The sequence below is a fragment of the Fukomys damarensis genome, unplaced genomic scaffold, assembly GCF_012274545.1.
Source record: "Fukomys damarensis isolate Sample0158 unplaced genomic scaffold, DMR_v1.0_HiC HiC_scaffold_39, whole genome shotgun sequence".
NCBI lineage: Eukaryota > Metazoa > Chordata > Mammalia > Rodentia > Bathyergidae > Fukomys > Fukomys damarensis.
In genome coordinates this window covers 96,552,643-96,565,934 of record NW_022900951.1, presented here as the reverse complement: position 1 = coordinate 96,565,934, position 13,292 = coordinate 96,552,643, and the positions used below count along the sequence as shown (strand labels likewise).

The following is a 13,292-nucleotide window of genomic DNA, read 5'->3' as shown; positions in this document are numbered from 1 at the left end:
GGTATTTACACATGTGGGACTTATTTATTTCACTTAGGAGTATATCTTCAATATGTATCCATTTTCCTATGAATGAATCTATTCTCTCGCTCTTTATGGCTGAGTAATATTCCATTTTATAGAAAAACCACAACTTCTTTATCCAGTTTCCAACGGATGGGCAAATAGAGATTCCATTTGACCCAGCCATCCCTCTGTTGGGTATCTTTCCAAGAGAACTAAAAGAATCATATCACAGAGATATATGTGCACCCATGTTTATAGCGGCACAGTTTGTAATAGCTAAATCTTGGAAACAACCTATTTGCCCATCCGTTGGAAACTGGATAAAGAAGTTGTGGTTTTTCTACAGTTTCTTTTATATTTTTGTTACTAAACACATTTAAGGAGACAGTTCTAGTATTTTCTTCATATGCAACCCCAATTTTGGAGACAAATGGTTCACTAGATTGGCCCCGTTTTACAGATAAAGATAACCAAGGCACTGACTGAAAACCCTGATCCGGGAATCTGTACTAGTATGTGGTGGAGCAGGTATTCAGAAGGGGTTGGTTTGACTCCAGTGCCCATGGCTTCTACAATAGCCTCGGATTCTAGCTGGTTCTGTAACACATTCTGGTTCAGACTCCAGCACAGAGGAAGATTGCCTAATACCTTCTCATACTGGGATTGAACCCAGGGCCTCTGCACTTAGCTACATCTGCAGCCTCTTTCTTTTTTTGGTACGAGGGATCGAACTCGGGACCTTGTGCTTGCGAAGCAGGTGGCAGCACCACTGAGCTAAATCCCCGGCTCAGCCCCTTTCTTATTTTGTATTTTGAGACAAGATCTGGTTAAGTGGCTAAATTGCCCAGGCTGGGCTCAAACTTTTTCCTCCACCTCCACCTCCCGCAGTGCTGGGATAACAGGTGTATGCCACCATGCCCAGCTAAGACTGCCTATTCCTATTTTCCCACCTAGGGGTCACCTTTCCCTCGAGGAGGCCTAGGGTAGAGTAGGGTTGAGGGTTAGAGGGTGGATGTGGACATACTGGTAATGTAAAGACCAGTCATGGAGTCCTTACTACACATGCAGCACAGTGCCAAATGTTGGATTTCCTCGTGGCCCTGTGAGGTAGCTATTAGTGTTATTTTCATTACACAGAGACAAAACAGACCCTCTGGGAAGTAACTTACCCATATTATGAAGCTAGTAGGTAGCCATGCTGGCATTCCAAGCCTAAAATGCAACGTCTCCTAGGCCTGGGCTCCTAACCAATACATGGAACTGTCTCATCCATCTGCCAAACAGACAATATTATTGTCACAAGCACAAAGTAAGAGTTGGCAATGTACCAAAGCCTGAACTAACTGCTTTCCATGTGTAATATCTTGCTGATCCTGACAACAGCTTTATAGCAAAGGTACTGTCACAAATTAACCTCATGTTACAGATGCAGAAGGTGAGACTCAGAGAAGTTCCGTAACTGTCCAAGGTCTCCTGGCTGCTAGCAGGTGGCGGGTCATCTACCTGTCTGGCATTGTTCCATCACTGTCTTAAGTGGGGATGGGCAGCAGCTCAGTGCCAGCATTTCCTAGGTAGATGGAGTCCAGAGAGGTCTAGAGTGGTGAGGGCTGTGGATTGATGCCAGTCCAGTGACATAAGAAATCGAGTTTAGAAATATTTATAGAAATCTGATATTAAGGTAGTATCCAAGCATAGAATTAATTTCTTTTCCTTTTTTATTAACAGAGTAAGATCCTGTGTTAGTTCCTATAGCTTTGGCTGGCCTGGTGGCCTCTGGCATGCTGGAACTTCCAGCCCTTGGAGTGGATGTAGGGTTGGGGTGACTGTGTGGGGATCCCGGGGCCTTGCCGAAATGCCAGCACACCTCTTAGCCCTTGTGTGGACCAGAGAGCAGGACGGTGCCATGGCCTTTGGGGGAGTCCAGGGCCGGCTGGTCAAAGGCAAAGATCTTACTCACCCCCACCCCCGGCCTTGAGGATGTGGCTGCAGGCCTGGCTGCTCACACGCAGGGCACAGACCTTCAGCTTGGGCACCTCTGGAGCCTGCAAGTCATCCATTATGGTCCCCCCCAACCACAGCCCTCCTCCGTTCTCTGCCAGGAAGCTTTATCTTCCAAATCATCTGGGAAAGGGACAGAGATGGCCAGTTGGTGTGACTCATGAACAACCTCTTCAGCACAACCTAACTGAAGGTGGAGTTTGTTCATCAGGCCAGAAACCTGTACAGCTTGACCAACAGCTGCAGGCAGATGTTCTGGCTCTTGAGCTCCTTGCGCTGGATCTTTTGGTCCTTGTTGTGGCAGATGTTGACTCCCATGATGGTGATTCCTGCTCAGTCGAGCTGGGAAAGAGTATAATTAATTTATTTTGTGATTATTTTTATTTACCAAAACTATCTGTCCACGAGAGATCAGAAATTTAAAAAAATCACTAGCCTTTCACCACCGATGGTTTGAGAAGCACTGCTATATTGTATCATTAAATTGCTACAGGCTGGGCTTGACTTTGTGATCTTCCTGCCTCAGCCTCCTAGAGTTCCAGGATTTACAGTGTGTAGCACCATATTCAGTGACTATCACTTTTCTTTCTTTTTTTTTTTTTTTTTTGGTACCAGGGATCGAACTCGGAACCTTGTGCTTGTGAGGAAGGCAGCGGCACCACTGAGCTACATCCCCGGCCCCACTGTCATTTTTAAAAGACAGAAATGCTTAATTCCAAGTCAGAGGAGTGGTGAACTGGCCTGCAAAAGGTCTCCATAGGTTTGTGGGAGTGATGTGATTCACATGAGGATTTTTGAAAGACAGTAAAGCCCAATCTTCTTCCTCTTGGAACACTTCCAAGAACAAGAGCACTCAGCTCTAAACGACAATAATGCTGGCCTTTAAAATCAAAGGGCTGCCTCAGCAGTGCTCCTACTGGCTCCCCGTCCGCAAAGGACATCACTATGCCACCTCTATCCAGAGATACTGCCACTGTCTTCAGTGTCAGCAGCACTGACATATCTCCAGATGGAGCCAGACGCAGTCCAGGGCTTTGCCGTGGGGCAGGACAGACAGCAAGGCATGGGAAACTGGGACTAGATGGGAAAGAGAGTTGTAGGGGTTAAAGGTCTAAGGAGATGACTGGACTCCAGTTTTTCCTTCCACCATCTGCCATGCATACAAATGCTCCCTGCCCCAGCTCTGTTTCTCTGGGCAGCTCTGCTTGGCTGCAGAATTTCTCTCCCCTTTCTAGCATCCCCAGAATCTTAACATCCAACCTATCATTTTATCGTCTATTCCTTGGAAGAGTTCTCAAATTCTTCACATCTCAGTTCTTCGTCTAGGTGAAATAGCCTCAAAATGAGGATGGGGCAAAGACAAGGATTTAGCAAGCAGAACTGAGGCATGATGGGGTGGGCAGGTATTGGGCTGCCAGCCATGGGGACTGGGGCCTGAGGTTTCGGATAGCCATCAGTGAAGGCAGTGTAGTGTCTCAGAGTGCTGGGTGGCAGCCACTGACATCCCTCTGACCTAGAGGCTGCAACATTAAAGGTTGGTCAATCCCCCAAAAGTGCTCCAAGGTGAAAGGGGGACAAAGTCTGGGCTCACACTGTTTCTTAGCCTGGCATTCAAATCTGACCCCACGATCCTGACACCAGCCAGCACCCGGGGAACGCTAGTGTGTTAGCCGCTGCTCTGAGTTTGCATGTACAGTGGATCCTTGACTTACAAAATCGGTTCCCAAGGGCTGGTTGTAACTCAAATTGGTTGTAAGTCAATACAGCTGAGATCTGGTAGTTTACCTGGGTATATACTATAGATAACAAGAGGCAGATGAATCTTCCATTGACCTACTTAACCCAAGTTGTTCGTGTGTCAGGCCGGTCGTACCTTGAAGGTCTACTGTATTACTTCCTTGGATCTTCAGAATAACTTTATGAGTGGGCTCCATTCTTAACCCCATTTTACAGATGAGGCAACTGAGGCATAGAGAAGTTAAAAGATTAGGAGACTTGCCCAAGACTGCACAGCTAGTATATCCAGTAGTGGGGACAACCCTGGGCAGGGGGCTCAACGGTCAGGTGGCTGGCCAGTGGCTGATATTCTGAAGCACTTGCCTTGTGCTAGGGACCTTCTGTACCTCACCCAGGAGTGGCTCTGATGGTAGGGAGCCTGACAGAGACAGGATTGTGGCCATGGGGGCCTTTTCCTGTTGGCACATTCTGCGGCTTTCCAAGCCTTCCATCTCCTGGAGGTACCTCTGTGAGTCCACCCTCCCTCCTCTGAGAAATAAAAAAGGAAGATGGTCCTCTAACTGGACTTGTGGCATTTCCCAAAGTAACCTGAGGCCTCCCAGCTGTTGCTGTTTATCAGTTTTGTCAGCCTTTGTGGTACAGTGGCCCTTGTGCAGGCTGAGCTCACTTGAGCACTGTTCTCACAATTAATTAATTAGTTGGGTTTTTTTAAGAGTAGGAAAAATTTATTGGGCGATAGCTTCTAAGAGAGACAGAAGTGTGAACCCCTTGTCTTCTGTTTTTTGAGAAAGTATGTCACTACGTAGTTCAGGCTGGCCCTTAACTCACTATGCAGGCTAGGCCTCACACTCATGGTGATTCTCTTGCCTCAGCTTTCTGGTTGCTAGGCTTACAGGTGTGCACCACTACACCTGGCTGTTATCACTTAAAATGGGCAGAATGTGGTGAGAGCTCATCTCAAAGCATCAGTGTGGCACTGAGTGTGGTGGCGCACGCCTATGATCCCAGCACTCATGAGGCTGAGACAAGCAGAATGCCACAAGTTTGAGGCCAGCCTGGACTATACAGCTAGACTCTGTCTCAAAACAAAAAGCAAAAACAAAACAAAAACCAAAGCATTGGTGGTCTTGGAGAGGCCACCGCTTCTTTCTGTTTTCACCTATCGGCTAGGTGGTCAGCCCCTCAAATTGGTTTTCCACAGGTACACCCCTCTGAAGAGTTGAGGGGTTGGTGCAGTGTCAGGAGCAATTCTACATAATTTTGCGGGAAAATCACTTGATTAGGCCTGGTTCTCCTGCCTACAGGCCAGCTATGGCATGTGGAGACATAGCTTCATCTTGGGCCCCGTCCGCAGCTAAAACCTCAATGGTCCAGTGATGCTGTGATGCTCCAGGACAAGATTATACCAGCTGAAGATATCTGGGAGGAACAAAACCTTCATCTGCACAGTTCCTCATTGTCCTAGGATTTTCGAGGCTGCCTCTGCCATTGCCCTCCGAGTGACCTTTTACATTTGTTAGTCTCCTGATGTACTGAACTCTCTGCCCTGAGTCATCTGCTACATTTGTTTTCTCCTGATGTACTGAATAAAGGTGTGGCAAGCTCGGGGCCTTTTGTCTTTGCTGCCCAGAGCAGCAATGATCAGGCCCAAAGCCCAGCTTTTTCTCTAAGTCACATTTTTTCTATCTTTTCTGCCTAATAAACTAATTCACCTTGTGCTGTCATGGCTCACAGGAGACTAAGACTTTCTACAGAGGTTCTAGTATTGTCCCTTTTCCCTGTTCCCTACAGTGCAGCTTGGTAGAGGGGACAAGGAATACCTAACCTGAGAACAGGCTCAAAGAGAAGGCACTCTCCGTAGGTCAGTTCTTCTAGTGCTCACAAACAACAAGGGCAAGGACAGAGCAAAACAGCTGGCCCTGGTGCCATTGCTAATGGATTTGCATGCCTTCTCTGGCATGTGTACTGCCTTGAAGAAAGACAGTCCTACTTGGCCTTGTTGGGCTAGTTGAGGGTTAAATTGCCTGCAGGGTACCCTAAGTCCCTGAAGCCTACGACTGGGGACCATTTGTCACAGGAGGTGGCTGCTCCCTTAAGGCTCAAGGCAGCAGCTACCCCAGCCTGGCACCCGCTCTGGTTGGCCAGCTGACACCATAGGGAGCTCTGTGCCCTGAGCCCCTGGCAGTCTGTTTGGCAAGAGCGGTCTGGAAAGAACAATCACTTGATTTGTTTCCTCTCTGCCAGAGCTTCTGGAATCCACGTGGATGCAAGAGCTCATTTCATTCATCGTGATCCAAAAGGAGGACGGACTCTCCAAAGGCAGACAGGGCCCACCTGCCTGGTCTAGGCAGATGGGTAGGGCTCCTGCTTCTCCACACATTTTGAAGGATAATTAAATGTCGGGGCTACCTCGCACCTCTTCTTTTGTGTTTCTCAGCACTCCTGGAGACCTACGATTGTGCAAAGGAACAAAACAGACCAAATGTACATATGCAAGTCATTCATATTTATAAGTGAAGGATGAGTAAGCTGGCAGGTTGAAGAGGCGTAACTGCTGAGAAGGAAATTGCAGGGACAGCAGCTCAGTGTCCAGGGCAAGGACCCATGAGGCCTGCTCTGCATAGGTATGACCCAGCCATACCTGGAACCTGGTCCTTAAAGTTCAGAGCCCAACTATTGGAGCGACCAGGCTGGAAAAAGTTCCCTATAAGGAATGGCTGATATGGCTTGTACCTAGATGTCCCACAAAGCCTCATGTGCTCATAGGTGGGGCTTTTTTGCAGCTGGCTGGATCTAGAGTGTGTGATGCTGGGATTAAATGTGTGTGGTACTAAATGAGTCTGCAGATTGGTTTAGCATAGTTCTGGGTGTGGATAATGGGAAGTCCCACCCTGGGTGTGGATGGCACTGCCCAAAAGTGTTGTAGCCTGGATGAAGTAAAAGGGAAAGGAAGGCTTTCTGCCTTCTGCCTACCTTGCTGTGGACTGTTTCTCCTCTACCATGTTCCTGTGCCATGCTGCCTTCCCTCCAGGCCAACAGATTATGGACTGAAACCTCTACACTGTGAGCTGAAATAAATCTTTCTTTCATTAACTTCTGAGTGTCAGGTATTCTGTCCCAGCAATGAGAAAAGTAACTAAGACAGGCTGAAAGGATTGGGTATGTTTAGCTGGAGAAGGCTTGTGGGGGATCATGATAGCTGTCTTTCCAAAACCCAAAGTGCTGGCCCATGGGAGAGGATGAGGGGACATGAGGCAGCAGGGTGGAGTGGCAAGAGCATGGGCTTTGGACTCAGGAGCCCCTGGCTGAATCCATAGCTGTGCAACTTAATAGGCCTATTCCTTTTGGAAAGACATTCAACCTCCTGAGCCTCAGTTTCCCCACTGGTGCAATGGATAGGATAATACTTTCTTTACTGTGCTGTTGTAAGGCTCCAATAGGTCTGTATAGAGTGCTTAAAATCTGTAATACACTTGACAACTGTTACTACTTTTTTGTTTTGTTTTGTTTTTGGAAATGGGGTCTTGCAGTAGTTCAGGCTGAACTCACCATGTAGCCCAGGCTGGCCCTGAACTCATAGAGATCCTCCTGCCTCAGCCTCCCAAGTTCTGAGATTATAGATGTGTGCTACCACACCCAGTTGACAACTGCTATTACTATGAGTCTCTGCAGTCCTGAAGTGCAGATCCTGGTCTAGTGGGTGAAAAACTGACAGAGAGGCAGATTTTTGTGTCACACCTTTTATTTATTTATTTTTTCTTTTGGTTCTGGGGATTGAATCTACGGCCTTCACACTGAGTTACACCCCCAGCACCCCCTTTTTGTGTTGAGACAGAGCATCGCTAATGCACTAAAGTACCTACACTGGCCTCTTGGGGATTCTCTTGCCTCAGCCTCCTGAACAGCTAGGAGTTCAGACATGCTCCAGCACCCCTGACACTGGTGCAGCACTACTAAGGAGAGCTCCTCAGCCGTCATAGGGGTCTTCCAAAGCATGTGGTCACTTTGGAGAGTAGTTAAATTTGTCTTGCTGCAATGTGAAGCCAAGGCTGGACTAGTGCTTTCCAGGAGGCTGCATGGGGGAATCCCCGCATGTGGGAGGTTAGAGTGTATCATTTCTTTAGCGATGACGCGTTTTCTACCGGCATTCTTCAAAGCCTTGTTATTATACCGAACTGTCCGTGATCCAGTTTTGCAACCCATCCCGTTCCTTTTCACTGCCCAAAGCCCTTGCTCCAACAGTTACCCTGCTATGCTTTGTGTCCCCAAACCCATGTGATGAAACCCAATCGCCACTGATCCTATGAAGAGGGGGGCCCTTTGGGAGGTGATTAAATCATGAGGGAAGAACCTTCAGAGACGGGATTTGTGACCTTATAGAGACCGAGGGGAGTACCCCGTCCCTCTGGCCCCTCCTGCCACATGAGGACACTAGAAGCTGTCATCGATGAGGAACAGGGCCCCACCAGTCACACAATCTTCTGGCACCTTCATCTTGTACTTTGTCTCCAGTTCTGTGAGAAATCAATTTCTGTTGTTTATAAACTATACATTTATAATAGTAAATTTGTCATAGCAGCCTGAATGGACATCTCCTTTATCCTGTGTCACCAATTTCCCCCTCTCTACTGGATCTTTTCTATTAGCACACAAATATGCTGTTTGGTCCCCAGTTGAAGCGAAAGAAAAGTGGGTTTGTCTATTACCCTTTCTCTCTCCTTCCCTTCTTTTCTTCATGTTTACATTTCTATCACTACATGTTTGCAGTACCTAATGATTACATTCATCGTGGCCGCCTTCCCTTTTTCTAAATTGTTCAGAAGAGTCAGCGGCACTTGCTGGTTTTTCTCCTCTAGCCATCTTCTGCACACTTCAATAAGGCTTTCGGCCCATCTCTCATGCACATCCTTCCTGCCACCAAATCCGACCATCAGTTTTCTACCCCTCCCCTGACACGTCCTGTTTGCCCAGTTGATAAAGCTGACTTCTCCATGCTCCTGCAGGGCAACCGACTCTCCTGGCTTTCCTCCTTCCTTACTGATCACAGTCGTTTTGGTGGCTCCTTCTTGTCTCTTGACTTCTACATGATGGGGTCCCTCAGGACTATTCTCAGCTCTCTTTTCTTTCCTACTCTTTCCTAGTGATGGCACCAGACCCATGGCTTTAAATAAATACCGGACATGGTTCTTGCCTCTATATCCTGGAACACTCCCATATTCCTGCCTGCAGCCAGGACTTCATCCTGAACTCCAGACTTGCATAATGAATGGTTTTCTTGATGTCACTACCTGGATGCCTCGCTGCCATGTCACAATAACCTCAAATCTCTCATGTTGGTGGCACAAAAACAGACATGTGGAACAATGGAACAGAGCAGATGGTGCAGAAACAGGCCCAGGCACATTCAGCTATCTGATCTTTGACTAAGGGGCCAAAAACAAGAGGAAAGATAGCCTCTTTAATAAATGGTGTAGAGAAAACTGACTATACACATGCAGATTGAAGCTAGACCCATATCTCTCACCATGTACCATATGAAAATAAAATTAAAATAGATCAAGCTAGGTGTGGTGGCACACGCCTGTAATCCCAGCACCTGGATAGCTGAGGCAGGAGGATCACCATGAGTCTGAGGTCAGCTTGGGTTCCATAGCGAGTTTAAAGCCAGCCTGAACTACATAGTGAGGCCCTGTCTCAAAAAAAAAAAAACAAAAATAAAAAATAAAATAAAATCACAGACCTAGATATTAGAACAAATGCTGAATCTGCTGGAAGATAAAATAGGTAAAACTCTTGAAGACATAGGCATAGGCAAGGACTTGCTGAACAGAATCCCAAATGCACAAGAAATAGCATCAATAATTAACAAACGGGGTCATATTAAATTAAAATGCTTGTGCACAGCAAAGGAAACAGCCAAAAGAGTGAAGAAACAACCTACACAATAGGAAAAAAAAATTCTGCCAGCTATTCCTTGGACAGAGTACTAATACCTAGAATATATAAAGAATTTTAAAAAATTAGATTACCCCAAATAAAAGACCCAGTTTAAAAATAGGCAACTGAAATGAATAGACGCTTCTCAGAAGAAGCAAAAATAGCCAATAAATACGGGAAAAACTGTTAAACATCTTTGGCCATTAGAGAATTGCAAATGAAAACAACACTGAGATTCCATCTTACCCAAGAAACAATGGCCATCATCAAGAAGTCAAATAAATACTGGAGAGGCTGTGGGGGAAAACGGATCCTGGTGACCCCCCAAATTCCTCAAAAACTAAAACTAGAGGTTCCATTCTACCTAGCTGCTCCCCTTCTCTCTCCCAGAGAATTAAATACATCATGTCATAGTGTTTGTGCGCACCCGTGTTTATAGCAGCTCAGTCCATAACAGCTCAGTCTTGGAAGTGGCCACTATGCCCATCAAGAGATGACTGGATTTAAAAAATGTGGTATTTATAGTTATTTGTACAAAAATGAATGCACCTTGAGATCATAGTTTTTTTGTTTATTTGTTTGTTTTGGTACCAGGGATCAAACTCTGGACCTTGCGTTTGTGAGGCAGGCGGCAGCACCACTGAGCTAAATCCCTGGCCCTGAGGCCATAATGTTAAGTGAAACAAATCAGACACCCAAGCTTAAATATTGAATCCATAGGAGAATCTCAAAATCTAAATAAACCACAAAATAAATGATCGATAATAGGAAATAGACTTTTTGCAAAAGGGAAGGGGACCAAGAGATGGAAGGGGGCGGGGAGAAAGGGATGAAAAGAATTAAGATGTGTTATGTACAGGTACCAGCTCCCCACAAGAAATGTAATTATTATGTATTGCAAACATGTACTAATAAAACTTTAAATAAATATTAAATGGATCACTGAGCTAGGTTAAGAAAAGGGAGGGGTGACTCCATACTTTTAGTCACTCGGGTCAAAAACCTTAGTGTCTTCTCATTCACCACATCTGGCTCATCTACAAATCCTGTCAGCTGTATATTCACTGTGTACCCAGGACCCAACCACTTCTGGCCTTCTCTACATCCCTAGGCTGACCTAAGCCCCCACTGTCTCCCATCTGGGTCATTCCATAACCTCCCAACCCGACATCCCTATCTGGCTGTGCTACCCCCAAAGTCAGGTTTGAGCGCAGAAGCTTGGGAGGCCCTGGTCAAATGTGAATCGGGTTGTGTCGCCACGCTCAGAACCGCCCAAGGCTCCATCTTAGTCAAAGCCAAAGTCCATATTCCTGGATCACTTGCCCCTCATCCATTCTTCTCTGGGCACAGGCCGACTGCCTTTCTGTCTCTCCAGTGTGCCAGGCAGGATCTTGGCCCAGATAGACATCTGCTTAGCTCTCCCTCTCCCCACTGAGGGCTTCTTGTGAGGCCAGACCTGACCATCTCATTTAAATTCCACTCCCCTGCCCTTCTCTCTTTCCTTTCCCTGCTCTATTTTTCTCCGTAGGACTCGACATGGCCAGAGGATACTGTATGTTTTGCTCACTTACATTGTTCATTGTTACACATAAGCTCCAGGAGGGCAGGGCCTTTTGTCTGTGCTGCTCGCCAAGCTCTCTCTCCAGCTCCTGGAAGAGTGCCTGACAAAGGAGAGGCGATCAAACAGCGTTTGTTCATCTCCCAGACTGCTAAGTGACAAGCACAAGTGGCAGAACAAGAATGATGTGATCAGAGCTGGGTGTGGTGGTGGATGTCTGTAATCCCAGCACTTGGGAGGCTGAGGCAGGAGAATCACCATGAATTCCAGGCCAGTTTAAACTCCATAGTGAATTCAAGACCAGCCTGAACTACAGGGCAAGAAGACCGTCTCAAAAAACAGAGGAATTGAGTGATTGAGTGAACGTCAAAGAACACCCACAAACACCCCTTCTATATGTCTATACTACGCATATGCATAGGATAGGGTCCAGAAGGATGACACCAAAGCCACAGCAGTGATCACAACTATTGGGCTTATTCCCAGGGGGCCTGGGAAAGGGAGAAAGGTGTCATGGGAGATGTTAGTCAAACCAGTAATGTTTTCATGTTTTCCAAGGGAAATGTATTCCTACACCACTGTTGTGGAATTTGAAAGAGAAACAGTGTCCAAGAGTAGTGGTGTGGTACATGCCTCTAATCCCAGCACTCTGGGAGGACAAGGCAGGAGCCTCACAAGTATGAGTCCTGCCTTATCTGAGGAATTTATCAACTTAGCAAGACTTTATCTCAAAATAAAAATTAGAAATGGCTGTGGATATAGCTTAGAGCAAAGGCCCTGAGTTCAATCCCTAATAATGCAGGGTAAAAAAAAAAAGCATCCAGAACTGCACTGCCCCACATCACACAAAAAGCTTGTGCTGTTCTCGAGCTGGGCACAGCAGTGAATGAGATGGACAAAGGGCTCTTCCTAGACAGGCAGAGCAGCACACGCTGTGGTTCCAGCACTCCGCGAGGCTGAGGCAGGAGGAATGCAAGTTGGAGCCTAGTCAGGGCAACTCAGGAACCTGTCTTAAAACAAAAAGGGCTGAGGACATAGCTCAGGTCAGAGGTCCTCATTTTAACGCCTAGCTCCTCCAGGGGTTGATTGTGGGGCGGGGAACAGAGTCCTCTGTGATTTGAAGGTCTGGATTTTGCAGCCACAGGAATGGGTCCCTGATATCTAGGCCCTTGGCTGCCTAGGCCACAGATACTGTCTAGGGACTGTTTCCCTTTAGAAACCGGAAGGAGTCACCTCCTTGTCATAGGCCTGGAGCTGGGGCATAGGACATAGGATGGCACTGAGCAGAGTTGGGGTACCGTCCTACCTCACCCAGCCTTCTGGCTACAGCCTCCCCCCAGACAGCCTCTGCCTACAGACTCGAGGACGCAGCTGCTTGCCTCTAGCTGGTGCTTCACAACCCATGCTCACCCAAAGGGCCAAGGCTGCCCCAGAGCAGGGCCCCAGCTCTCTTCCCAAGGCACTCACCAGAGGTTTGAGAGTGGCATTTTCCTGTGTAGTTCTGATACAGGAGATAGGGTGTGGCAAAGCAGGCTAGGAAAATGAGCCGAACCTGTCAATCACAGGATCCCAGGGCAACGCCAGGATCCGTATGTAGCCCTTCTCTCCAGGAGTGAGATGTGACCGGCATAAAAAGCTAAGCCATTGTGGAAAGCTGGTGTCATGTGGGAGTTTGCATGGTCGCCTGCGCCACCTCTGAATGCAACGTGTACTTTTTTTTCTTTTTTTGTACTGGGATTGAACTGAGGACCTTGCACTTGTGAGGCAGGTGGCAGAACCACTGAGCTATATCTCCAGCCCCGCAATGTGTACTTTTATGTTTGCTTTTTCCCATTTTGTCTTTGTTCAGTCCAAGTTCTTTTGGCAGAGCTGGTTTCTCCCATACCCATTCACCTCACACTTTCCAAATACGCTTTTCAGCACTGTTATTGGCTTGCCTCCTCAGTTCCTGGTTTGAGACAGGAAGAACCTGGACTACTTTTGATTGGTGAGCCACTTCTAAAGAAACTACCCTCCCTGGTACCAAAAAAAAAAAAAAAAAAAAAAAAAAAAAAAA

General features: G+C 46.9%; 1 pseudogene; it reads right to left on the bottom strand.

Moving 5' to 3' along the window:
- Positions 1–1,745: 1,745 nt before the first annotated feature.
- On the bottom strand, positions 1,746–2,322 carry LOC104854490 (annotated as a pseudogene).
- Positions 2,323–13,292: the final 10,970 nt, after the last annotated feature.